General features: G+C 36.5%; 1 protein-coding gene across 8 annotated transcripts in view; it reads right to left on the reverse strand.

Annotated features, from left to right (window-relative positions):
• Window positions 1–27,454, reverse strand: part of LOC146760789 (uncharacterized) — a 207,806-nt gene that overhangs the window by 82,448 nt on the left and 97,904 nt on the right. For 2 of the 8 annotated variants that reach the window (XR_014947271.1, XR_014947270.1), the window contains exons 1-2: window positions 10,081–10,220; window positions 6,485–6,586 (exon numbers count right to left, since the gene is read on the reverse strand). The exons of 4 other annotated variants lie outside the window; for them this stretch is intronic. The gene's annotated coding sequence lies outside the window, so the exon portion shown is untranslated. Of the gene's footprint in view, window positions 1–6,484; window positions 6,587–10,080; window positions 10,221–27,454 lie in introns of those variants that run through there. 2 more of the 8 variants (XR_014947268.1, XR_014947267.1) reach the window with 1 other exon arrangement.

Raw genomic sequence — 27,454 nt, forward strand, 5'->3', positions numbered from 1 at the left:
CTCCAAAAAATATGTGAATATCCAGAGTGCAGTATTGCAAGGATAAGTTATAAATTCAGAAGCAAATATTACCTGTTACTGCAACATGAGACTCAAACAGTAAAAAAAGTTCAAAGAACTGGTTCAGAACCTGAAACAGTTTCAGAACCTGAAAGTCATCTCAAATCATGTTAGCTCTGAACATTAATAATCATCCATCGCTGATGAGCACTGTTTGCTATCTCAGTGACAGTGAAATATATCTTAAGCAAGTTTGAAAATTTTCCACTTTCTTTTGAGGAGGACTTTTCATTTTAGTGCTTCAGTATGTCAATAACTATTCAGCATGACTGTCAACAGGAAAGGAGCCCTCAACTACTTATAGCTGCTCTACAGTTCTTTCACAGGCAGATTTACAAAAAGGCTTTTGGCTCCCTAATAGTTTGCAATCTTAGTTAGGAAGCAGCAAATATAACCAACAACAGGAAACTGTGAAGAGGAAGACAGAAAACCTTGAAGGCCCCTGTATTTTGAGGTCTGACTTTATAATACAGGCCACAGAGTTTCATCCCGGTACTTTTGCACTGAGCCATATCATTTCTGTTTGAATAAAATATATCTTCCATAAAGGCATTTAGTCTTATTTAGAAAAGTCAAGAGAGAAAGAATTCACTTCTCTCCTGGGTAGTCTGTTCCAGTGGTTTAAGCCAACAACATTTCCAGAGCCTACAGAATGAAGAGATGCTTTCTGCACTTATATAATTCAAACCCTCATCTATGCAGACATAATTTCATTAAAGTCAACAAACCTTAGTCATCGGTGAATTAAGCCAAAAATTTTGAGTTCCATTGACTGACTTTACAGAACATCACCAAACATTTTTTCAAGCCAAGAACCCCCAAGATATTTACTTGTTCGACAGGGAAGAGATGCATACCAATTTCTCACGCAGCAGACTGAAAAAGTTTGGGTTTGCAGTGAGCATGGTAAGTGCAGCTCTTCAAAAATGACCCCAAAATATATGTCTATAACTCATTGGCCAAAAAATCTCACAATGGGTCCAGTACAGCTTGGAAAGATAATCAAACACTTGTAAAAGAACTAGGTGGTCTAGCTGTGGAGGTTAGCATGGAACAGAGAACACATTGGATGGTTGTTCTCAGTGCAAGATCTTTATCCCCTGCTTCCCTGCTTTGCAAAAATTTTTCCAATTACTCACTTATCTAGGTGAGCTGATTTGGATTTCTTTCTTCAGTATAATCCTACCGGCACTGTCTTCTTTCATTAGATCATAAATATGGATGTCACGGTCTATTCAGATGCTTCCAATCAAAATCATTGCAGTAAAAGGACATATGAGGTGAGTTCTTCATAATCACAGTCAAGATAAGTAGTAGGTAACAACTCAGAGCTAGTGCTATTGCAAGCACCTTCTACCACCAAAATTGCTTCGGAGGCATCAACTCCTGCTTGTTTTACACAGCTGGCTTTCTGGATGTAAATGGAAATTACGCTGCTTCCTTGTAGTGTAAGCTCAGAGAAACAGACAGAAGTTTTAGTTCAGCTGAGAAAGGGCAGAGTTAAAGATTCATTGGTATTTGCAGGATGCAAGGAGAACACAAAAGCAAAGTTTCAGGAGCAAGAACAGGTAGAATGAAAATCTGTGAGGGAAATTCATCTAAAAACTCTTGTAACAGATTACATCATCTTTGTCTCAGTCAGATCACCCTCTAAATCACCCTACTTCAAGCTACAGTGTTTTTCCAGTTAAATTCTATGAAGGGGGCAACAGCCCTCTGCAGTCTTTCTAAAGCATGGTTCGACACTGATAGAAGGTATACAATGGCTGTGCTTACAGAGAAAATTAATAGGGTGACCAAAATTGCAAACACACGCTACACCCTGTCTACTACGGAAGTAGGGATTATTAAGTATTTCTTCTTGTACTTCATAAAATGATTTTGCTGGGAATAAGCATGTGGGGAGCAACATTTAACAGTTCAACTGACCTGATACTCTACAGAGTTCTCACTGAGAATTCACAAAATCTGTTGCACAAACACAATTGCACTTCCCCATGCTTCTCAGGGGTAAACCTTAAAAGCTTTTGTATTAGGACTACTCTTTGCCTAAACATGGGTAAAGATTAAGATGAATATGAGAAACATCCCAATACTGAATGAAAAAGAAGTAATTGGAACTCTAGAAATTTCCTTGCCATTTTGCCTTTAGACACAAGATGGCAGCAAGAAATTCATTTCAAGCATTTGTTTTCATTAACTCAAGTGTTACCTGGCAGTAAATGTTAATGATGTGGTCTTGGTTATTGCAACTCTTTGATGGAAGTCTCCACAGACACTCACACCCTCACACTGTTCTCCATTAACCTGTGACCCTGAATTCTGCTGTTAAATCCAGTCATAATGACCAAGTACTTAATACATGGGGTGTACAACTTCACAACAAATATATTTACGTCAAATGCAGAGGTCTAAGGAATGCCAAAAGCAGTCTCTATTCTGGTGGCCATAAGTCAGGACAGAAATCTTTCATCAACTCTTACTTCATTATGTAGCCTTTTGTAATTCCCTAGTGTGATTTTGGACAGGGGAGAATGGTTTTAAACTAAAAGAGGGTACATTTAGGTCAGATGTTAGGAAGAATGTGGTGAGCTGCTGAAATAGGTTGCCCAGAGAGGTAGTGGATGCCCCATCTCTACAGCTGTTTGACGCCAGGCTGAATGGGGCCCTACGCAGCCTGATCTAGTAGGTGGAAACCCCTGCTTATAGCAGTGGAGCTGGAACTAGATGATATTCAAGGTACCCTTCAACCTAGGCTATTCTATGATTCTATGATTTTTTTTTTGTCCTTCCTACAATTTTAGCCTTTAGGATCTACAGACATTAGCAGCCCCAGAAAATTTATTTCTTGTCTTCCTTTCCCCTATCTATAATGTCCCAGTAGTTTTCTGGTCCAAAATACCAACCTTAGAGCTTGAGGAAGACTTCTTAAGATCTTTGCCAGAAGGAATTTCTTTCCTTTAAATTCAAGTCAAAACTGGTATTCAAAATTACAATTAAACATTATCTAATTCTACCCTAATGGTAAGTGAACACTTGAAAAATTCAGTCTGCTAGTCTACTTCTCTACGGTTCATCAGTATTAGTATATTCACAATTTCTCCTGATAAAAGGATCTGTTCCAGAGTCCTTTAATACCAAAGAACACTGGTCTGAAAACTAAGCTTGCCAAAAGCAAGCCTGTTCCACATTCACAAAATAAACAGAAGAGGGAAAAGACACTTCCTTACTTACTTGGAGAGTATTCACCCACACACTTAACCTCTGAGTAGTGGCATGACCAAACAGCCTGGAGTTCTTTGTGTATGAAAGTGATGTGTGGCTACAGGTAGTGTCAAGGGTTAACCATGTTCAGATAGCAGGCCAAACCAGCTGGAGGACCCAGAGCAAAACAACCAAGCTGGTAAGCTCCTGGAGCAACCCACTTCATGTTCAAAGTAAGCCAATGCCACAATCATCTCTACTCCCATAATGTTGAAGTAACAGAACTAAAGCACATCAAGTAACAAAATCTAACTGGAATACAAGTTATCCATATATTCATCTATTTTTAGCCATCTGCTTCCTACGGATTACATTTCCTGATAAAGATAAGAGATTTTAACTGTACAGACCTTAAAGTGAAGTCAAAGCACATGATATTAAAGGACTTCCAGAGTCTTTTTAAGCCATTTTCTTCAAACTGCTAGCGATTGATTTTTTTAAGAGTCTTGTTAAAACTAGACTGTTCAAGTCAGTCCCCAAAAACTCATTTAATGCTTTAAGTTCTCAGAGTAAATATTCTGCTTCATAGTAACCAAACACCTCAGTTGATGTTACAAGGATACACTTTTATACGCTTTTATAACATCGTGGTTGGGGCATGTGTGATATACAAGTATACAAAAATTTGGCCTCATATCTAAAGCTTGACAGTGCTTTTCCCCTCAGAAATATATATCCGTCTTCCAGAAAACACACAACACAAGATTAATGAATATTATCTTTTTTATAAACTCTCATTTTCTCTGTTCAAGAGGAAGAATTTCCAGCTAGTAATTAATCTGCAATACAGTTCAAGGACAGAATTATTTACTTACAACCTTGGAATGCCGGAGATTGAAAACACATTTTCATCAGGATACCAATGGTGAGGTCTGAAGACTTCAGGACAAATTCTTAATATAGCCACCAAAAACAGTCTGATTTTTTTACCCTTATTCATGTTAAAATTTTCACAGGGCTTTGTTATGTCTGTTTCATTGTAAATAAATGTACAGTGACCTCACAGTTTAAGTTTTTTTGTTTGTTTGTTTCTGTTTTTTAGTTATTGGGGTTTTTTTGGTTGGTTGGTTTTTTTGTTGGTTTTTTGTTTGTTTGTTGTTGTTGTTTTTTGGGTTTTTTTTTTGTTTTTTGGGTTTTTTTTGTTTTTTGGTTTTTGGTTTTTGGTTTTTTTTTTGGAAGCAGTCCTAATATTCCTAGTAATACTAAGAGAAGGTAAAGTACGAAATTGTTTGGATGCAGATCTATTATTTTTTCTTCATGAATATTATTTCCAGAATAACATTTTAGCAATTATGCACTTCCTCCATTCTGTTCTCTAAATTGTGGAGAATTTCCCATTTGACCTATGTCTGAATTGCTGAAGATTGAGTTGTACTTTTAACTTTTCCACATCGCAATTCCTATTTTTAGATAATTTATTTTTATCTGCTTTATACAGCATTCACCAACAAAAACTAACACCACAGGAGCAAAAATCCTTCATGGCAATCTAATTACTGCAAACAAATTCGCAGGATCAGGAATTTACATGCCTTTTGTCTTCTTGGCAGGACATGCAGATGTCATCATGACCTTAAACCTTCATACCTTCTTCTGGTAAACTACGGGCTAAAAGATGTTATTTCTATTAATTATCATGTGAGACAGATATGAGCAGTTACAACAAATTCCTGCCTAGTCCTGGGGACAGCAAAATGTTTGATTGACTGTCTTAAGCTACAGACCATGCAAGGAGAAGCATGGACCTGCTTCGGGGATATTTGACCAGGAATAACTCCCAGACAGTTAACTTTCCCACTGATGCAGCACAAAACAATGGGACTGAGGACAAGAGCCAATATCAAGAGGTTCAGCCAACATTGCATCTAGTCAGAGAATAGAAAGCTTTGTCAGACTTTTCCACATGCCTAAACAGCTCGTTCTTGGTACACAGCCTTTCTCCACCGAGGTGAGTAGATCTGCATTGGGATAGGGTTAAGCCATAAATCAGGCAATTTATACACTCAGCCAAAAAAAATGTAAACTTGATATTATCTTTCCCTTCACCCATATTTTTAAACAAATTCACCTTGACTATGTGCTGATATTGTTTATATGTGCTTTCCCTAGACATTCAGCCAATCATATAGTACAAATACACATAATTGAGCCTCTAAATTGATACATAAATGTTCATAGAAGCATACTTTAAAATTGTATGATGAAATACACTACCAGGTGCTCAAAAGTTTATCCAATTTGGAAGCAGAAACTGTGTATACTGTGTACCAGAAATTTATTAATAAGTTACAAATCACCACTCCAGTTTCAAATCTATCTTACCAAGTCAACATTCCCAGGGAAATTAACAAGATCAAACAAATTTAGACTAATTTTCTGATTATAAAAGTTGGTTAAGTCAGAATAATGAATAAATCAAAGTGACTGTTTTGTTCTTATTACATACTGAAGAGGGATTCTACATTCAGCAAATAAATTTTTCATTGCAAAATTCATTCTGTTCTGCCAGTACATAGCACACAAACAATTCTTCTCAATTCTTCTCAAGAATTAAATCTCAAGAAGAATCCTCATCTGATTTCAGCTTTCAGTTACAACAAAATCAGTCAGTCAAATGATAGACCTCAATATAGAGGACATCAGGATGTCAGATCTCTAAGAAAATTGATGCAGACTGAAGAAACCACATAATCTAACCACACATCTTAAGTTAAGAACAGTTCAGGCAGCTTAAAAAACAAGTGATATGACACTACAGAAATAATGGGCTGTTCTGCACAGAATGGGGTGCAAATTATTGAAGAAAGAGATAATTATTGCAGAGTACAAATATTGAGGGCATAACATTTTTGAAAACTTATTTGAGATTTTGCAAGAATTTAAGACTCTCTCATTTTGATTGCAGCCTGAGACTGATTTATATTAAAAACTATAAGAGAAAGAATCTTGAAATATTAACTTTTTCAACTGCTTTTTTGATGCCTGACAACTCACAGCTGTTGTGAGGTGTAATTGAGTTTAATTCTCTTTTGTATAGATCTTTTTATAGTCAAGGAATATAAAGACTATTCAAACTCAAATGAAGACTGATCTGGAGGCACAAAATTAAAGCAAAAAGACCAAGCAGACATTGATTTCAGAAAATGCAAGAATTTCCTACCAGAATTCTCGACAATGGTATAATTAACGTAGAAACTCTCATCGTTACAGAATAATTCTCACAACAATTCATGTTTTCATTCAGCCTCCATCAATTTGACTTCTGTGAAAAGAACAAAAAATTTCTTCTAAAAAAAATTAATATATATATATATAATTAAAAAATAAAGAACATAATATGCCTTTTAAAATAAAAAAAATAATTAAATATCTAGCATTGATTGGAAAACAATCATAGCAGTATTAAGAGAGCATTTTAAAGAATTTGAAACTAGAAAACAAGTATGAAAAATAAAATTATTATGAGAAACATCTGTATTGAGACTAACGTTATTGATGATAAATAAGTTGCTTTCAATTGAATGGACAACTATCATTACAAATCATAACTAGAAAATTATTAATATTTCTTGAGAGCCATTATTTAATAAAATGTAGAATAAATATTAGTCAGCAACATTGTCTTCACTGCAGTGTATTAGTTCTTCTAATAAACTCTTATCAGAAGACATGATATAGAACAAAAATACCCCAAAATAGCACTGTCTATTGTGTAAGCACATTTGCAATAAGTCGTTCATGCAACAACAGTGTAAGTATTTTTCAGTGTCTCAGAAATGCTTCATCAAAATGCATTTGTACATGATTGAATTTATATTAGGCTGCTGTGTTTATATCCAGGCTTTTCTCCATTGTGTAGCAATACAGACAAGGAGTAATGGCCTGAAACCTGAACACAGGAAACTTCATACTAACAAGCAGAAGAAATTATTTACAGTAAGAGTGATGTAATACTGGAACATGTGGTCCAGAGAGGAGTCTCCTTCTATGGAGATATTCAGGACCTGTCTAGGTCCCTACCTGTGCAACCTATTGTAGGAAGCCTGCTTTAGCAGGGGGTTGGACTTAATGACCTCCTGAGGTCCATTCCAACTCCTACAATTCTGCGATTCTGTGATTAGCAGTACTGTCCTGTTACTCAACCATCTATATCTATGTAAGAACACTTTATTCTACAACAGTCACACAAGAATTACTATTCTTACATACAAAACTGTAAAATATTCTAGCACCACTGAAATCAATAACTGCACAACTAGTAGTTCAAATGGGACCAGAATGAGACTTGCAGGAATTAGTAATAGATCCATCTGTATGAAACACAACTTTATGCCATTCATTTATTTTTCGTGCATGATTTTCTAAAATCTTAAAGTTTGCTGCTGCTGAGGAATTGATACAATATCAGCTCAATTTAATCTGCAATAACTAGATTAACTGAGTAAATAGATAGAAAAAGAATGAATGAATGAATTCATGCTCATGTATTTCAAGTCAGTTTATAATAGAAAAATAAATTTGGAGGCTGTTCTGATAAACATGTAAGTTGAAAATTTTTACTATATAGGCATCACTTGAAAAAATAAGTAGTTTAAGGCTTGAAGGAGCAGAAAGCAAGCGGTGAAGAATATCAGATGAAGGAAATGCAGCAAAAAAATACTGAAAACCAGTGAAAATTATATACTCCTAATTGATTGAGCACAGGAAAGATACTGTGACAGATGGGCATATAGTATTAGAAGCAACAGGCTTGATTTTGTACAGCGTTCCTTCAGCTTTTCAGTGAGTATAGAACAAACATCAACCAGAAGCCTGAGATGGCTGATTCACCAGATAAGGAAACATATTATAGCTGAACTGGTCTAACTACCAATTGAAGAATTTGACCCAGGAAGCTGAATATGCTTGAAAACAAGATGAGTAAAATGAAAAGAACAATTTAAAATTATTTTAGAATATTTATGCTCAGGGTGGGGGGAGGGGAGAAAGAATGGAATGGAATGGAATGGAATGGAATGGAATGGAATGGAATAGGTAACAAACAAGGATAAAGTTGGTGAAAGAAGCATAACAATTACTGATACTCTCTCAAGACCAATTTGTTCACTAGGGAAATCAGTGGAAATCATTGTTAAAAGATTAGTACATAATTTTATGAAAATAGTGACTCCCAATGGTTCATTTAAAAAATGAAATAATATACATAAAGGACTCAACAAAGTCAAAGATACAAAGAACACAGGGAACAGGAAACACTCCTAAACTCTGAGCAGAGGATGTAATTTATAAATCAGATTTAATTTCATAAAATGCAAAGTTGTATGTTAGAAGACAAATATACAACATCAAAAGGGAAAGACTGGGAAAAAAAAAAAAGGAATGGGTACACTGCATCCCAGGCGAAAATATGAGACAACTCCCAACAAAAGTTTAAGAAACAGAAGAATATAATTCAGTGTTTTTTATAAAGAAACCTCTACATAAAACATGGAAGGAAATTATTCCTCTCTCCTAATGACTGGTAAAGCTTTAGCTACATCTATTTTTGTCTCAGTTTTAAGAAAGATGTGGTAAACTGGAAATAGTTCTGAAGAGAACAAAGAACAATGGGAAATTTGTAAAATATTATCTATTAGGAAAAATCAGAAGATTAAAGGCAGGATAATAAACATTAGCTAATGTTTACTTTACAAATTTTGAAGTCATCACTTATCCTGTTTCCATCAGAGATGGCAAGAAGTAATCATCTTCATGTGTGACAGAAGACTTGGATAAGTTTTTAAGAAAAATCTTCTTTACAGTTCTTCTTTCTGTTACTGTAATGCTTGCATAGGGAGGCAGGCAGGTCAGACAACATGCTTAAGGCATGCACAAAAAGGATGGTAGGGGATGTAACCATATCACTACTGCTATAAAGCAAAAGTTCTTCAGCTGAAAATGAGGCAACTTAAAGGAATGCAGTGGGGATAGGAAGAAGGAGATGATGATTCTCTGGTAAAAAGCATACTAAATCTGTAACCCTGTGGCTGCAGGAGAAATATCTATTTTCCTCTGTCCCGGTATTTTGGCCAAGCAGATCCATTTGGATGTGCAAATACTCTGGTTAAAATGGGCTGTTTTTATGAGTAGTTGATTTTAAAGTTTCTTCGTGTGAGGAAATTTTCTTGTTTTGCAGATAAAAAATTAAATACATTTTCAAAAGACTCTCTACTTCCATGTGGGCAGAATAATATTTTGACAGAGGCAGTGTCAATGTTTCTCTGCTTTATTCTCAGCCAAAGTCACTCACAGAGATGAGTGGGACGTGGTGGGGGAAGGCTGGACCTTTGGATTTATACACAGTTTGACAGTGTTTCTTCCTAGTTTGAGAGGGATACCTGGGAAGTGATTGGTTAGTTAGTTGGTTAGTTTTCTTAGTGCTCTTATAAATGGGGAAAGTTTGGGGTTGTTTTTTTCTTCAAGAGGGAGAGCTTGACAACTGGTCCATGCTCACCTCTCTTTAATCTCCCACTCTGGGCAATAGCCACTGTTCAAGTGTGTTTTAACAGGTAGACAGCAGTGCAGGATGCTCTTTGGGTGACAGCAGATGACAGCTGCAGTCCCAGATCTAGTCTAAAGTGGTGAAGGTATCATCCAATCTACAATTCCAATCTAAGTAATACGAACATGAGATTACGCACTCTCAAAAGAGCTATGGATAGTATTGACTTTCATGTGTTCACATTAGAGGGGATAAGAGGGTGTCAGATGTCTCACCAGATGCTGCCAGATGTCAGGAACTTTGCCAGAGTTTGTCCTCCAGCTGCTGAGTTGCCACAGCTCTCTCTTTAACCTGTGCCCAACATGATGCAACTGCATCCCACTCCTTCCTCAGAACAGTCCAGTCCTGGCTAAAGCTGAAGCTGTACATAACAGACAGTAAAACTTAGGGCATCAAAGTGCAACACAAGCACAGCAGCAACAGACAAAACAGACTGACAATTTCTGAAAGCATTTCACCTAAGAGCAGGAAATGACTACAAAACAAGCACTGAAACACTGCATCAGCAAAAGGCTCAGAGATAAAATAAACACTGTAAACATAGTACAGCCTTTCATAGTAAGAGAAAGACTGAGGGAGGAGGAACAGTACAGCCTTTGCTGTTTTGACTGGCATCACTGCTTGTCTCACTCTGACAGGTTGCCAGGTTAAGGTTTTGTTTTGAATCAGTCATTTCCCTTTGAACAGTGGCAACTGTTACCATTGTTACCCTGTTACACTGAATATAAAATAAAAATTCCACCAGCAGCTTTCTTACCATATGTTTATTCTAGGAGGCAGCAGGCATCTAGAATTTGGTAACATTCATAGTGAAGAATCGTTTGCAGGACTTGACTCTTAAAAATAATTACCTTGATCACAGTAATATCATACAGAAGATGATGCTAAATTCACAACTGTTGCCCATGAAATCTAGAGTAAAAAATCTAATATAAAGTACTATCTTGTGTGGTTTTGGTATTGTTTCTTTAAATTGGTGGCTTATAATTACAAGAAATATGCCCCATAAAGCTTAAAGCATACACCTGAGGGATTAGTCCTAAAACTCTAATAAGCGTGTTTGATCTGCAAAAGTATTTAATGGATATTCTTGGAACAATTTTTACTTTGTCTCTGCAATAAAGCCATCCACTTCCTGGTAAAAGTAGTCTTGCATAGAAGAAAAATGGCATGAAGGGCTTAGAACAGGGTTCCTTAAAGGTTTCATATCAGCGCAAATTTAGTTATGGTGACATCACTGAGCGTCTCTAATCTGCAATTTCCTAATTATTTATGGAAACCATTTTACAATGAGACAATACATTTCCTATTTACTTACAATGCATTTTGTTCTTCCTAATTCTTTAGGCCTGAAAAAGCAGGTATCAATGAAATCTCTTTTTAGAAGAATATCTTTACAGTCAAATCAGATTATCATGGCAGTACTTATTCCTTTAATAAAGCAGTCCAGTTAGAAATGAGTTCTCCCCCTTGAATTCCTAGAGTGAAAATCCAAGTATTACTGAGCTCTCATTCCTAATAAAAGTAATATAAATATTTAGTAAAATAACTACAAATTATTAGTAGTGGCTGGGGATTGGCTAGCCCTCTTCTGGTTTTCTGGACTAAAAAAGACTGATACATCACAAGCTTCAGATGATAGTTTGCAGATATCAGCTTGTATTTTTGAAAGAAGCTAGAGAAGGTAGATCCTCACACCCTTTAAAGGGAAACCATTGCTAAATCTCATAGGCTCTTTAGAAATCCCAGAAATTTATTAAAAACTAGGAGAGAAGAAAATATGGATCATTTTTACTTTAGAAGTAAATTATGCTCAGTAATGTAGCTGCCTGATGTTTCATGAATTTTATGAAGGTGAATGAGTGGTCTTTAATCACAGAATTTAGCTAACTATAACAATCACTTCATTTTATGCAAAATAATTTTCTTATATCAAAATCCTGCCATTTGTTTATTATTCTGCAGGTAGTTATATAATCATCTTATTAAGAAAAACGATTGTGAAAACAGATTAAAAAAAAAATGAAAAGAATGTATCAGAAAGGGGACAGCCTCCACTTTTCACAGAACGCAGCATGTGTTTTTTCACTGTTCATCTCTCATCCCTCCCACCTATTTGTTTTCAAGCTCCCAAGGTACCCCAGGCAAAGCACCAGGGAAACACATAATAGGAGTTAAGAGAGGAAGAACATTTAATATTAAACATTTATAGTTAATAGATTTTAAGATAAGAACAGAAAAACATACAAGTGTAAAATACAAAATTTATCTTCAAAGTATTTGAGATGTTTTCTTTCATTGACTTGTGCTGATGACTAACAAGCTTTTCATTGCATCACTTTATGTGTAATTAAAGTGTCTGACATTTGCAGATTCTGAACAAATGATGTGGTAAAGCAAGTTATTGGAAAATACGTATAAAGATCTTTGGGTTAAAGTATTTGTATGTTCTCTCTTAATAATGTTCATAATAGCTTCCCTGTTAAAAACATGAAGTGATGTAGGACATACTGCCTCAAAAACACCTCAAATGTAAAATAAACAATATGTAAAGAAGACATACTTTGCTCTCTCAACAAAATATTCCCATATTTTGAGTGAAATAAGGAAGTTGTATAATTTTAGCTAACTATCCCAATAATCCAGAGAAGGAACTGAAAAATAACCCCACCAATTGAAACTGCAGGAGTTCTTTTGGCCAATGCCAAGTCAACAGAGCCATTGTCATAATCTAAATGGGCTTTTGGAACAATAACAAAAAATAGTACTGTCAAAGATGCCCATGAATACATAAGACCGAATTTGCCAAAGACAGAAACTCTTTCCAAGCAGATAAAAGAAAACATGAATCACACACCTGTACTTGCCAAAATGCCACACATGAACATCCAAGGGCGAGTGGATGGGAAGAAAAAAAATTACAAAAACAGTGGAAAATGCCCAGTCTCCGCTCCTTTGTTTTGTCTTATCTTTCACAGAGAAGTACAAGAGGAATTTCATGCACTCCAGTGTTCTGGAGATCCAGAGTTTGAAACAAGAAATACAAGAAATGAAAACCTGTGAAAATGTCATTAGTAACAACAATTTTCAACTCATATTTGCACTTTGAACATTAAATAAAACCTAATCTCTGTGTTAAACGGTATTAGTTGTGCTTGCATATGGTTCTGCAAGTTTCTGTATGATCAAACCAATCATTAAAGAAAAGGACAAAAGTAATTGTGATGTTCGAGATCTTCTTTAGCAGAATTTTTCTACGAATTGATGAGCTACAGGATGCAGTGCTGACATTGGCTGAGATGCAATTTCTGGTGAAGCCAGCAACTCCTCTTGCAGCAACTTATTTGTAGGGCTGACATACAAATACTCCAGTTAGCTGGGACAATAGAAGTACCTGGAGACTCCTCTGGACTTAGAGGATGAAAACAAATGTGACTTTAATCTTTTATTGCAGATCAGCTCTTCCTTAGACAAAGAATCTATACCTTCCAGAACCCCTAAAGTGAAATGGAGCATTGTTAAATAAGTCAGAATGTAGACATAACTGAATGGAGTCATGGTGTTCAGTGACATCTACTCCACTGAGAAAATTACCTAGCTCTGTCCAGAATAAGCAGTAGAACAACCAGCTGGAATTAGCAGAGGTTTCTGAAGAAATCAGAAATATAATAGGTGTATGTTTGACCTTACGTGAACCAAAAATAGCCTATCCTGGAGGAAACAAATAAATAAATCCAAGTTAAAGGAATTGCCAGCTGAAGAGTATATGTTTTCATGAAAGCATTTCCTTAGGGATATTTCTTTGGAAGGAGGTGATGAGAATGAGAAGATTTGTCAACATAAACTTTACATCCACACACAGTTTTCTGAGAAGTGGAAGCCAAAATGGCTCTGTGGCTTACATGAGATTTGCACTGAATTACTCTACTGCCAAATCAAGATTCTTAACACTGTGCATACTCTACATGGTTTCTTGAACTGGAGAAGTTGTTTAGTGTTATATATATACATATATATATATATATATATATGTATGTATGTATGTATTTTTATAGTAAATGGTAGTATTTTTACAAATAAAGATTCTTATAATTCAGGACAAATACACTCAAGAAAATACTATAAAAATACTATAATAAAAGAAATATACAAAGAAGCATTTAGAGACAATGGACAATTAATATGACCTATACTGAAGGCCAGTTTGTTAGATTCAAACTGGCAATCAAAAGACTTTTAAACTAATAAGTCCAAGGAAAAAATTTGGAAAAGTGTCACGCCCAACTCTCCAAACCTGATTTTATAGAACAAGAAAAGAAAAGCAGTTTAAACAAAAGCCCATTGAAAAATAATATTATTTTTAAAAAGAGTAGAAGTAGCAAGAATAAATGTGTAAGCATATTGGAGTAATCTGGAGAAAGGTGAGTTACTGAAAAGATTATACACTATCTAGTCAATGTGGGTAAGCTAAAAGAAATGCAATTTAGCTGTTTGGAAAGTAATTAAAGTTGTCAAGTTACACACCAGAGTAAAGAGCACTAACAGACTGGGACATGAAATTAGATAAAAGGGATATAATAAGACATGGCAGACTATCAGCCATGACTGGAATGTAGATGTTGAAATACTGTTCTAACAGCGAGAAATAAAATTAAGGCTACTGCCACAGTAGGAAGTAGCCATTTCTACAAGTAAAAATTTGCAATAACATGGATACAACTAAAGATCTGAAGGTCAAAATTAATTTGAAGTGTTGTAAACTGATTTAGGATCAGAAGTTTGATAGTGTCTCGCATGGATCAAATCTGAACCTGGATGAACTCCTCATTAACATTTTGTTGGAGTGAAAGTGGCTATCAGAAAGTGTATACTTACGTAGAAATATTAGTTTCCCAGACAAGGACTGGAAAAAACATGCTATAAAATATGGTAGGGTCCATTTATTCCTGAAAGTTATAGTCAACATATTTGTTCACCATGTGTACTGTGACTAATAAGTCCCATTATTTAAAAAAGGCTCGGGTCAGCTGGAAATGACAGAACAAGCAAAAGACCTGGACACTGAACTTAATCACAAGATTATGATGAGTCACTAGGATGATGATAAAATGTAACGCGATACTAACCCACAGCAAAAGCAAAATTTTTCCAGTAGAAATAGGGACATATTAAAACGATTATGCGAGGTAACAGTAAGCTGCAGCCAGCACTCTATCTCAAGCTGTGTGCAAAGATGAACTCAGAAAAGAACATGTAAAAGAATTAGGTTTTTTTCTGCACTTTAGGTCTATCTACCTACATTGGATTTCTCAGGAATCATTTTCTATTTTTTACATCTGACACCTAAGACAGTGTATAAAATCAAACCTAACGAAATCAAAGTACCTAACATATCTGACTAGATAGTGAGTTTGCTTTCACAATTACAGAAAGTCCGTGTGATTCAAGTGCTAATATTTTGTGTGATGTGCCTGTATTCTAACAAGTGATTTAAAAGCATTTTTTAAGCTGAAATCATGGGTAGATTGCCTGCAGTAGAGCCGTCCATCTGGAAATTTCAGATTTTGTTTATCTGTTTTCACAGGAATTTTGACACATCAAATACTTGGGGTTGCAGAAAATGGCAATATGCATTTTGACTACACACTGTCTAGGTAAACACTTGTCAAATGAGGAATGCTGAAATCAAAACAAGCTTTTTTGTGTCACTCCATAAGTTACAGACTTTCTGGCTGCCAGATCAGATTATAGTTACAGTTCCAATACTCATCAATAAAAAAGGCAGCACTCAGAAAATTGTTGGTCCTATAGCAGAATGAGTTATATTTTGGTTTGCATTACAAATATGTAACAATAATTACCTTTCTACCATACCCACAATAGAAGGAGCATATGCTAATGCCTCTTCATGAGTACTCAAACACAGTAGACCAGCTTCACTGCGATTCCACAGTATCAAAGAAGAGTTTGAAGAGAAACATATTTTGATATGATATTGGAAAGGTTAGTAGAATTGAACTTGTGCGAGCTCGAGAAAGGTGGCAAGAGAAAAGCCTTACAGCATCTGTCCACAGTAAGTCTCGGTTAGGAATCAGGACTCAAGTCAAAAAAAAAAGAGCAAGTTCTCATGAAATATCCAGCTAAACAACTGGAAATCCCTTGTGACCAGCATCTTAAATTTACACAAGACAGATTAAAGAAGCAAAGAGGAATTTAAAATCAACCAGAAGCCAGAACAGTAGGAAAAGGTTTGTATCACAACTTTCCTGAACGTGAAAAAACTTCATACACTCAAATTCCCAGCTTCAGCCAACCCACAACTTCAAATGTGCTTGCGAATTTAAAAAAGACCTTCACAAATAATATATACATATATATAACCATTAACTCTTGAAGTGTTACTCCAGCAGCTCTGTAAAACATTCGCACTGAAATTCACACCCATTGAAGTGGGCTCTGCAGTTCAGGTTACACAGGTGTATGAACCTGAGCTTGTTCAAACCAAATCTCTGATTCATCTGTCCACCAAAAAAAAAACCAAACAAACAAACAAACAAAAAACCCACACAAAAAAAAACCAACACACACACACAAAAAAGCAACAAAAAACAAACAAACAAACAAACAAAAAAAACAACAAAAAACAAACAAAACCAAAAACCACGTTCCAAAATCTCTGTCTTCAGCCAGGCTCTCTTAACAAATATATGCTTCAGTTTTCTCTTCTCCTGCCTTCTCTAAACCTCTCATCAAACACTTCATGCAGTAAGTCTGCAGATGACACCAAGCTGGGCATGATTACTGATCTGCTGAAGGTAGGAAGGTTCTGCAGAAGGATCTCAGACTGGGTTGATTAGTCTTATCCCATTACATGGCATTCAGTGAGGCTAAATGGCAGTTGCTACATTGGTGTCATAACAATCCCATGTAGCAATACAGACTCAAGGAAGAGTGGCTGAAATATTGCACATCAGAAAAAGATTTGTAGGTGCTGATCAACAGTTGGCTGAGTGTAAATCATCAATGTCTTTGTCATGGAGTTATCTAAATCAATATGTGACCACAACAGGGGGCTGCAGGCCCATGCAGGCCCAAAAATGGGAAGGGAAAAGGGAAGTGTAGGGACATGGGAGCCAGGTATAAAAACAGAATAGCAACCTAAGGAGAAAACCCAGTTTTACTAAATATAATACCAGAATGCAAGTTACCACAATATAATACAAAATACGGATTTCATATAACAGAATAAGTAAGAAAACTTTTATATTCTTCTGAAGCCATTAGGTTTTTGTTCTTAGCTACTATCAAGAAAATGCTTAGAACAACTGCTGAAAGACATTATTAGTTACAATAACTGGCAAACGAGGTTTCCAGATAAAACCTATAAAAACATTTCTAAGCACAATGGCACCCGAGTATCGCAGCATCTGAAATGCCTCTTGTAGCACAGGAATTGATCATTTTTCACAGACCAGTCAGCTTACTGCACATGAAAAGCTACCCTTTTAAGATAGTCTTGCAGCCCCAGGCAGCCAGGGTCTTGGTGTAACAAATCCTTTGAGAAATTCCCTGATGCAGGGAAATACTGGCAAATTGCAGAGCTCCTTTTGTGCCTAAGGATCCATCTGACCTGATGGCTAAGGGATGGCATACCTCATGTTCTGCAAGAATCTACTGGTGCTCAGCCAAGTAGAAATTAGTCATTTTTCATCTTATTTTATATGACACTGACACTCATCAATACCAATTATCAATCCCTCCTTAGCTTTGGGTTGTGTATTTATTATTATTATTATTATTATTATTATTATTATTATTATTATTATTATTATTATTATTATTAGTTCACTGTATACCTAGAGCTGGCAGAATTTATTAAAACATAACAATAATCTCTTCACTGTCCAATGACTGGCACTAAAAGGAAACTTTAAGTTCTGGAAACTTTTAAGGTCTTCTTCATAAAGCAGATGAGCTTCTCTACATTCTACAGGCATTTTTGTAAAATTACCTAGACAAGAGCAATCCTAGCCAAAACCAAGATTTATTAAAAACAGAGAAAATAGAATCCAAAGGAACCATTTCCTGAATAGCACTGAGCTTATTTTGCTACAGAAACCAGAGCAACTCACATAAAATTTGGAAAAATATTACAAGCTTTCATCAGCATGAGTACTTCTGTTTCTTTCCAGTTCTATCATCTGTTCAAGTAAAAAGTCATAACCTTGCTACACATACTTTTTTCTGTACATTTGTTCAGAGAAATTCATTAATTTAAATACCTCAGAAACTTCAGAAGCCCAAAATTATCATCCCTCTATATATACACTCATAAGCCTTTCCTACTGATGTAAGAGGGAAGTGCAAAGATTAAATAGTCAATAATATTTCTAACCAAGCCTCTGCAAAGGAAATGTTAAAATAAAGACCATGACATCAGTAAAACACAGCAAGATCTTCAAGACTGAACTTTGTAGGATCACTATTGCTGAGCTAAACCAGTTCTGTGCCATCTCTGATTTTTCCTTAACTGAGTGATGTCTGCCCCCATGAAGGAAAAAAGCCAATGCCCCATACTCCAGATGCACTGAAGAATGGATGGATTTTGAGGAAAGACGTGGCTTGCTAAGTCTCCATTGGGAAGATAGAGAATAAGCTGCTTCTGGCTCCAACATTTCTCAGACTATGAGAAAGTGGAATTATACAGTAGCCTGTATAATTTTTCATGGTAAATGTCAAAAATAATCATGCAGCTCAAAATACTATTCTCAAGTATTCCTCAGGTAATCATTGTCTCCATATGTTTATACATGTTTAGTTATTGAATTCTAGATCTCTTACTGTACACACATTCATCAAAATGAGTCAGCCATTAATATTTTCACTGAAGTTAGGAACATGCTGCAGAGTTTCTAGTTCAGTCCTATTCTTTGTCATCTTTCTTATTCTTAGCTCTCAGATTAAGTCATTATATTTTAATAAATGAAGAAGGCACAAGATACACTGGTTCCACGATCCAATAATTATTATTTTTTTAAGAATAGTAACACAAGGCTGAGTCTCTGTTTATAGAACAGTTAAGGTTTCTACTTATTAAAAGAGATTAAAAAAAATATACTGAAGTCCTCTTTATCCATTGTAGAATTCAGCTTGAGAATTTTGTTATGAAGCAGTAAAACAGCACCAAGTGGAACCAGAGATTCCAAAACTCTGTCAGAGAATCCCTTGGGCACTTCAGGAGAGATTAAATCTACAGATCATTCAGGACAAAATAACTTGGCTTGCTTTTTGGCGTCAGAAAAAATAATACCACCATTTCTAAGACCTCTGTTTCAGTTTGCTCCTGATTTCTCAAACATCTCAAATTCTCACTGCTGGAATTCCTCACTGCTTAATTCCTTCCAGTTTTTGTTGAAGAGTCTTCTTTACAGAAATATCACAAAATTATCTGATGGCAAAAATGGATATTTTCTAAACCCACAGCTTAACTATCTAATCCCTACATTTAAGCCTTGATCTTCATTTCAATCACAGATGAAGGCTCCAAACCTGATTTAGGGAAATTAGGGGATGCAAATCCTTTCCTTAAAATAAGGAGTAGGCAGAATAGCAGCAACACTGAGCAGGAGCACTGCCTTGTCCAGAAAGTGAGATACAGGCTGGCAAAAATAAGCCCAGGCAGCTGGAGGACATTAGAAGGCAGTAATTTGTGAGGGTTGCACATCCATACCCTAAACTTCACAGCCTCTTTCATTCACCCAAAAGATTAAGGATCAAAGGTGTAATTTAAGGCTAAGCATCTAAAACATACCAAGAAAGCTGACTATCCAGTAGTACTAGTTCAAATCATGTTTTCAAACAGAAGTGCCCCAGAAAACAAAATATCAGTTATTCACTGTGGAAGAAAAATATATGATTTGATGTATGTAACACCATTGCACTGCAATTTTAAAACAATATAAATTCATATTTAAAACAAGTTAGGTAGTCGTTACTACCTGTTCCTGCCATACTCTCATATCTTCAATAGCATTCCTTTTATTTTTTCTACAAAAGTCACCACATTTTCAACATCTAATATATTTCACACCAACATGAACACTGAAGGAATCATAAGTGACCCTAGAAACAGGCAATCACAAGAATTAAAGATTAACTTAGATTGGAAAAGTTCCTTAAAATCAAGAAGTCCACCCATCACCTAGCACTTCCGAGTCCACCACTAAACCATCTCTCAGAGCACTACATCCATATGTCTCCTAAATACCCCCAGGGCTGGCAAATCCTCTACTTCCCTAGGCAGCCTGTTGCCCAACCATCCTGTCCACAAATAAGTTCTTCCCAATATCCAATCTAAGCCTCTTCTGGCACAACCTGTGGCTTCTATGTGTCCCATCACTTTTCAGCTAAGAAAAGAGACCGATGCTCTCCTCACTACAACCTCCATTCAGGTAGTTGAAGAGAGAAATGAGGTCCCTCCTCAGCCTCCTCTTCTCCAACACTAACAACCCCATTTGTCAGCTTCTCCTCCTAAGCCTTGTTTTCTTGGCCCTTCACCAACTCTCCAAACATGTGGCAGCAACTCAAAATCTTTCTTGTAGTGATGGGTCTAAATCTGAACACAGTACTCGAGGCATCTTTTCAGCCACTGTTTCACAAGCCTGTATTGCTGCATGGGTTTGTTATGACACCAGTGCAGTACCTGGCATTTAACCCTGTTGAATGTCATACAGTGGGATGCAACTCATCAATCTAGCCTAACAAAATCCCTCTGCAGAATCCTTCAAGCAGATCAATGCTCCTGCCCAATTTGGTGTCATCTGCAAATCTACCAAGAATGCATTCATTCTCCTCATCGAGATCTCTGATAGAGTAAAACAGGCTCAGTTACTGTGCCCTGCAGATCACCACTTGTGATTGGCTGCATATTGGATTTAATTCCATCCACGAGCCATTGGACCCAATCATTCAGCCTGTTATTTAATCCAGCAAACAGTACATCCATCCAAGTGACAAGCATACAGTTCCTCTAGAGAATGCTGTGGGAAACAGTATTTAAAGCATAGCTGATTCTGTTGGCAACAGTTCAGATTATTTTCTGCAGTGGCAGAAGCAGTAATACATACTTCTATTTAAAAGAAAAAAGCAACCTTATATATTGGCTCTGACTGGTCCGGCAGTAGGCACAATCTTAAAAACTGTAAATCTTACTTTTACCTTCAAACTTCATAATATAACAGCTGTACACCCAGGTTCATTTTAATTTTTGTTTGCCAGAAATGTGGGGGGAAAAAAAAAAAAAAGAGGATTTTTCTTTATGGAAAGTATCACCTTTCCTTCAAAAAAAAGCCTACTATTAAGTTTTTTATTTAAGCTTTTTGAAATTTGGTAAGAGAAAATCAAATATTTTAGGCCAAAGCCACACAAAAATATTTTGGGGGTTTCCCACAAAAACCTTGTGAGTTTCTAAGAAATGTAGATACTATCTGGAACAAGTACATTCAAAAAAATCTTTTCCCATTCAAACAAAGATTCAAGCTAAAAGGTTATTTTGGGTAACCTCCTCCTATTTTTTTCGTCAATTATGCAGTTGAATCTAATTTCATGAGAAGGAAGTCTCTCATCAACTACTACATTAAAATAAATAAATATTTGTATGTATACTTCCCACAGTTACATAGGAAAAAATGCCATTTTTATTAGTATCTGTTGCAGTGAGAACTTTCAGAGAAAACAAAATAACACAGCACCACTGGTAAGTGGTATTGCAAACATGACAAACTGCTGGTTATGGATTCAAATAATGCTTAAATGTTCATAGGTGAAGCTAAAACCAGGTAGAGATGTTGAAGGGAAGGCAAAAACAATATTTCAACCAAGTATCAAAACAACTTACACTGATCAAAGGATCTATTAACCTGAAAGCATTTGGACTCAATTCAAAGAACTTTATACAAATTTTATGTTGATCTGCTTAGTAATAGTTAAAGAAATCAGAATGTATCTGAAGTACATTTGATGGAAAAAAAAAAAAAAACATTAAAAAAAATGAAGAACATTTTTCACTTAATTGTTCTTCATAGTGCTGATAGGTTTTACAATCACATGGAGGTATAAAATTCATCTTCAGATCTTCAGAGAAATGTGAACAAGAAAAAGTAGACAGATGGAGGAAAAAAAAAAAAAAGAGGAAAAAAATAGACTTCACATACCCCTTTAAATAAAAGTACAGAGAGACAATTGTAGGTGAATTTAAATTTCAGGAACAGACCTGTAAGAACCTATTTTTTCACTTCCCAAGACCATAGGTATAGGCAAAATCAGAGCATGTGAATCAGCTCGCTTAAGTTGAAGATCCCTGGTATTTTTCCAGTGAATATTTCAGTCTCATTTTGAAAAACACACTCAAGACAGATTTTCTTCTAGTGTCTGTCTGAATGGTACTTTTGCCTCCGCATAAGAATGCTGTACTGTTTTCAGATTCATTCCAATACTTTTCCCAGTGTTTCACTTTGAACTGAAGAAAATGAGAATTCTGAAGGCGCACCCTTTTAAGAAACTGAGTCATATCAGGTCACAACGATTTGGCTTAGATGGCTACATAAAACAGCGCAGTTGGCATAGATCTATCATAAACAGCTTGGTAGTGATTTTGAATGAAAATGAGTATGCTTGGAAGCCTGCTGAAAGACGAACATGAAGATGTAGATTTTCAGTTCTCCATCCTATTCTTCATGCTGGCAAAGCACCTGCATGTTGTTATAGGCAAATGCCAAACTCTTTGTTTTGAGACAAGAGTTTACTCACTCCCTCATTTATAGCCACTTTCATGCATTCTCATGCAGCCTTTCTTCTCTGTTTATTCTCAGTTCAGTGGCGTGACAGTCTCTGGTATTCCATCGCAACAGTAAATCCAGTTTTCCAAGTGCCTTGTTTCCCAAAAACAACACTGTCAGATCCACATAACTTCTTCAGAAATTATTTTTAAGGACAAGCTGGCAAACCTGGGGTTCAGAAGCTTTTATTAGTACCCAGATTATACCCCATTCCCTACAAGCAACACTAAAAGACTTCCAGCTTGTCACAGCAGGCTCCTGAAGAACACAGAACTGAAATTATCAACGTGGTTCTCTGGAAGCAATACATGTAGAAAACAAGAGGGATGAGGCACTGTTTTTCTCCAGTTTTACCCTAGGAAAAATCCACTTACTTGAATGGAGTAGAATTAATATAATGCAGTGATAAATCAGATCTATTGATTCACTGACAGTGCCCCTGTAGGACCTTCTTGAGCACCAGCCTACTGAACATTGCTTGCAGCAATGTCTTCCCTAACACTGCACCATGCCATTTCCACAAATTGTTTCCTGACACAGCATAGACTGATCTACATGTTTCCTTTTTAGTTAATGCATTGAAACCACATTGTTATGCACTGGTTGCCTCCTAATTTGTGTGCAAAGGTTTTCTGAGTCACACAGCCTTCAGCTGTGGCAAATCCATGTAGAGTTTTTACTCCTGAAGCACCCAAAGATCACAAGGGTTACAGATGCAAAACATATTTTCCATATTTCCCAAACTACTTTTATGATTTGATTATTTGAGAAACAAGGAGAGAAAGGACACGTCCAACCATTAGAGCCAAGAATGCCTTTTAAGGAGGCAGTGACAGTCAAACTTCTGGCCTTGAAGTCCAAGGTAGAAAAGGATGCCCTGAAGAAATATTTACATATCTCTTGGCCTTTTTTGAACTCATCAAAATTTTTTCCACCTTTTGTTTTCAGTCAGATATTAATCCCCAGAGGCAACTTCAGACGGTGAAAAATTAAATCTGGTCATAACTGCTTGATAATTAGTAGCTCTCAGAAGCAATAAGCCAAATAATAAGCATTTCATCCAAGTATGTCTAGTCATTGTTTTGATGACATCTTTCCAACTCAAGGTTTCTAATTTCTGGTCAATGTCAAAAATATCATAGTGGCAGGACAATATGAAAGCCAGTCCCTTTTCAGAAATCAGATAGGAAAAAAGTGCCTTAAGAAAAGAAATTGCAAGAAGTACCACTGTTCCAGTCTTCTTTCAACAATTCCAGGAGACCTTTTCTGTTGGAAATACTCAGATATACTCCGGGAGTTCCAAAATGTTCATCAATTATCACAGAATCCTAAAATCATAGAATTTTTAGAGTTAGAAGGGCACTAAAAAGATCATCTTGTCCAGATTCTCTGCAATGAATTCAGTCATCTACCTCAATCAGGTTACTCACAGCCTGGTCCAGCCTGAGCTTACATATCTCCAGGGACAAGGCCTCCACATTTCTAGGCAAATCATTCCGGTGCCTCACCGCTCTCTCTGTAAAAGACTTTTTCTTTATATTCAGCCTAAATCTACCCTCTCGAAGCTTGAAGACATTTCTCTTTGTCCTCTTCACCACAGACCCTACTAAAGTGTCTGTCCCCTTCTTTCTTGTAGCTCCCTTTTAGATAACAAAAGGCTACTATCACATCACCTCTGAGCCTTCTCTTCTTCAAGCTGAACAACTCCAGCTCTCTTAGCCTGTCAACCAGTGTTGTCTAAGGCAAAGCAAGTATGGAAAACATTGAAATTTGTATTAAACAGATATAATTCATGTTGGTCCTGAAAAACCCTGTTAGCCTCTAGATGGGAGAAGAAAGGCAAAGAGAAGAGAACAATGAAATACTGAAGGGCACTGCTGTAAGACTCCCCATCATGGTGAGAAAGAACAAGACAGAATTGAGGCTACCATCTCATCTTAATCTCCTATCCAGTCAAAGAAGAGATATGAGCACTAGGCCAGAGTCTGACATTTTAGACATCTGCTTCAGGAGAAGTAGAGATGGTACCTGTAGTCTGCTAACTACATTGATTGTGTATCCGCAGATCACAGGATGCTCAGTGACTGCCTAACAACAGCTTGCATTTCATGTGCATTGATATATAGTTAGAAAAATTTCACCCTTTGACTCTAATCACATATTACTACTGCTTTTGTAGGTTCCAATAGTGAAAACTCCTTCAGAAGACAATGATATCCAATATGAGAAAACAAGATGGTTGTTAGCAAGCTTTAGGAAACAGTCAGGGATGTCAGAGATAAAGAATTGCTGGTCAGAAATCTGTATGCTTCTCTGTTCCAGGAGGCAGGAAAATACATACAGCTCTTCTACAAAAGGAGCAGTTCCAACATATTTACAACTGTTATCATCCTGACATCTGTCCCACCTTTTTTAACAGGAGTCTTCTCTCTCTTGCTGAGGAAAAGATATTTGATCCAATGTGAACTGGCTCCTAAATTACCTTGGCTTAGTCCAGATATCCCTCCTCAGGATTAGTGAACTCCATCAAGAAGATAAGGTATACAACTAAGGAATGGAGGGAGATACCTATACTTTAAGCTTTTCCAGACTCCATGGAGCCATTCTCCCAGAGCCCTCTACAAAGCTGAACAGGGTGTTTCGAAGGCTCCTTTCATCTTCTGGTATACACTTCTATTCATTTCAAAAACAAAACAAACTTCACAAAGACAGAAAGCTTGAGGAGAAAGAAAGCACAAATCAACTAGAGATCCCATGTGTTCACTTTAGACTTCAGTGTAGTCATGGTCCCTATGTGAATAAAGCAAACAAACACAATGTCGAATTAACCAAGCTTGAAAGGATAACAAGAACTGAAATTATTGTAATTATACAGTGTTCACAGAAATGCCAAACTGAAGTACTCTGAATTGTAAATGAGACCTGAGGGTCAAGTTCTGTCCCAGGGAACACACCAAAAATCTCACCCAAGTGAAGTAGTATCAACCAGTAATCCAGAGCAGGACTCTGTGTGATGTCCCTTCCCTGGAGAATTCCTTTCTTCCTTTGGATTCAGATTCTCTGACTTCATGATTACAATCAGTGTCTTGTATACTCAGTCAGTTAATGTTCTTGTTCCTCTACTATGTGCCTTCAGGAAGGAAAAACTGAACTTCAGCCATGAGAACACAGCATCTTGGACTTCCTGACCTGCACTTGTTGAACACTCTGGCTTTTTTACACAAATACAGGTGCCTACAATACCAAGGGATACTCCGCTTTTAATAACTGTAGTCTTTCTGAAGTAGCTTAAAATGGATGTACCACACATTTCAATTACAATTTAGGCCCACAGTTTAAGCTCTGTTCTGCTCCTAATAAGGAGGGAAAAAAAGCAAATAGAATGTCCTATATCTAAGTAACACTGCATTTGCTCAAGCTAAAGGCACAACACACCACTTTAGACATAAGTTCCTTCACTTTTCACCATTTACAATACCTTAAGGAGATTCTGGATGCCCTCTAGTTCAAGAGGGCACTTCACATATTCTGTTTGCCCCTAACCTGCTGCTACACTTGGCCCACTGGGCCCTTCTGACCTTAACCATCTTCATAAGCACAATGGATATAGTTTGTTCCAGCTACCCACCTCTTCCATCTGATGTAAATCCAGTACAAATTACAAATACTCTTCACAAGCTGCATGTTGGTAGAGAATTTAGCTGATGATCTTCTCCAGCATGGTTTCTGTGTAATCCATTAGGTCATAAATTCTTTATTATCTTTCATGTAACTTACCTTATGGATTAAAACAATGCTGATGATATCCCACAAATTTGCAGAGGGACTTCACCTACTTACACACAACCCTGGAAGTCTTTTAAATGGGATTTCATGGAGTATACTTTGGCATGCCATTGAAAATAAGTTTATTTTACTTGCAAGATCACATACTCAGCTCAGCAGTGCTGAAATGTGGCAATGAATTCCTCTCATCGCATAGAGATGATGATCAGCAATACTACCAATAGATAGGAAAAACTAACCGAGTTGCCCTAGTCAGTGGATCTTACTTGCATTTAAAACTGGCACATACATAGCAATTTGACTGTGTTCTGCAGCAGCTGCAAACTATTAACTATGACAATGAAGTTGATTTTTAAACCAACAAATATGACGGCTATTATGAAAGTTCTACCACTGTCACATGGTGTGCAGTCTTTAAATTCATCCCTTGCTGTGTGGCTGAACTTTTATTGAATTTTTTTTAAATTAAAAGAAGGTCATGTGAGGATAGAAAACCTCTTTGTCAATCAGACTGTGTAGAGCACAAAATTCTTTCAGAACTCTCATGAAAGCCAAGACTAGCATACTGTACTTAATGCACAGTGTTGCAGAGATACTACAGCTGTGTCTGAGAGATGGAAAGATAATCCCTCTCATTCCCCATTGCTTCCTTTCACCTCCAAAATGCCATCAACTATGTTGGGTTCCCAGAAGATCTTGCACCAAACAATCCAACTGAGGGAGTTTTCAATATAAGAACCCTTCAAAATAATAGCCCAAAACATGAGTGTAATTCACATGTCAGAAAGAAAACACGGGAAAGCCAACTGCCAATACATGAAATACATCCAGAAGGAAAAGAAGAGGATTTTAGCTTCTTCTGAGGGATAGGGATGTATGTGAGAAAATCTTACAGTGGGATATAATATAAAATTCCCTTTATGCAGAATTAAATTCTGGAAAATTATTCTGTAAAAATCAGGACCTA

The sequence above is a fragment of the Coturnix japonica genome, chromosome 5 (genome assembly GCF_054131305.1).
Source record: "Coturnix japonica strain WE chromosome 5, WE-NBRP24, whole genome shotgun sequence".
Taxonomy (NCBI): domain Eukaryota; kingdom Metazoa; phylum Chordata; class Aves; order Galliformes; family Phasianidae; genus Coturnix; species Coturnix japonica.